Here is a 1,586-nt window from a genome sequence, read left to right on the forward strand (position 1 = left end):
TATGTCTAGATCAGCTATTATCAATTCAGCATTTATTGCTACTATCAACAATATTGCTATATAAGGAGGTATCACCTAAATGAATACTTAAAAGATATTTTACCAAGGAAAAATACTAGAAGAATAAATGATGAAAATAACTTAAGAGAAGGCAGGAAAAAACTAGAAAATAAACATAAAACAGGCTGGAAAAATAGAAGAGAAAATACAGAATGAGATGTTAGGTATAAATGTAAATGTACCAGTACTTATATGAAATCTAAACAAAGAAAAGACAAAACAATGATTATGATCATAAAGCATTTCAAAAACACAATTTAAAAATGTAACTATTCACATAGGATGTATGTATAGATATTTCTATATAGCATATATATTTATAAAATGTATATATCTGTACATGTATATGTGTGCTTGTATATATAAACTAGAAATGCACATTTCTCAAGAGTATACAAAGTAGTTACCTCAATGGGAGCACATAAGGGTTACAGATCATGACTCAGTAAATTTTAAAAGATTGAAAACCATAAAGATACATGCTCTAGCCAAATTATAAATAAGTTAGAAATAATCAAGTTACCTCTTTAAAAGTAACAGTCCATTGGTGACTCTGTAATAATTTTTCAGTGAAGTTTTACCATTTGAACTGTTTACTTAGAGAATGTACATTTATCTTATGTAATTCATACTTAACAGTTTATTTGAGAAGATATACAACATATTTTAAAATTCTAAGATCAAATGGACAAATAAGCACACTAAAACAGGGGTAATCCTAGGAGTGCTACCATACCAGGAAAAGCCCCTCTGAGAGATAACATTTAAGGAGAAGGTTAAAACCAGATACAAGCAAGCTTTGTGTGGTTTCAAGGAGGAATGCCCCAAGAGACGGAGAAAGGGGATGAAAATTGTAAAGGTGCTAAGGTGAGAACATATTTTGAAGCTTAAAGGGTAAAAAAAGGACAATGTGCCTAGAAGACAGTGTGCATGTGGAAAGTGTGAGGACAGGAAATTCCAGTATATGATGACGTAGGGTCCTGTAGACCAACGGAGACATTCGATTATATTCTTAATAAGATGGGAAGCCAGATGGAAATCTTAATCAGGCAAAGTGATGATGACACATGTGTTTCAAAAATAATCCTTCTGAGTCCTGGCTATGAAACAGAGCGTAGAAGACAGAAGAGTAAAACAGAAGCAGAAAGACTGCTTAGGAGGCATGTCAGCCACCAAGACACACTTCCCTTTTCAAAACATCAAGATGATGTTTCTCAGATTCCATTTCCACTGCCTTACTTATAGCACTTAGAATGATTCCAAATATTTCCTGTGCTTGAAAGATAATAACTTTCCTAACTGATCTTCCATTTTCACTTTTAAAAATATTTCTTAATAATAAAGTTCCAATTAAAAGCCCAACATATGACTTACATAAAAATATGACATATTAAGATGTTCAAATAGGTTATCCAGCCCTTGCGTGGCTTCCTCTTCATTTTCCGGCACACCGATCAAACGCAAGTTTGATTTTTTCACATAATCCCACAATTCTTGTAAGCTTGTTTCTTTTTTCTTTATTTTCT

Source organism: Propithecus coquereli, unplaced genomic scaffold (assembly GCF_000956105.1).
Source record: "Propithecus coquereli isolate 6110/MARCELLA unplaced genomic scaffold, Pcoq_1.0 Scaffold479, whole genome shotgun sequence".
Lineage (NCBI taxonomy): Eukaryota > Metazoa > Chordata > Mammalia > Primates > Indriidae > Propithecus > Propithecus coquereli.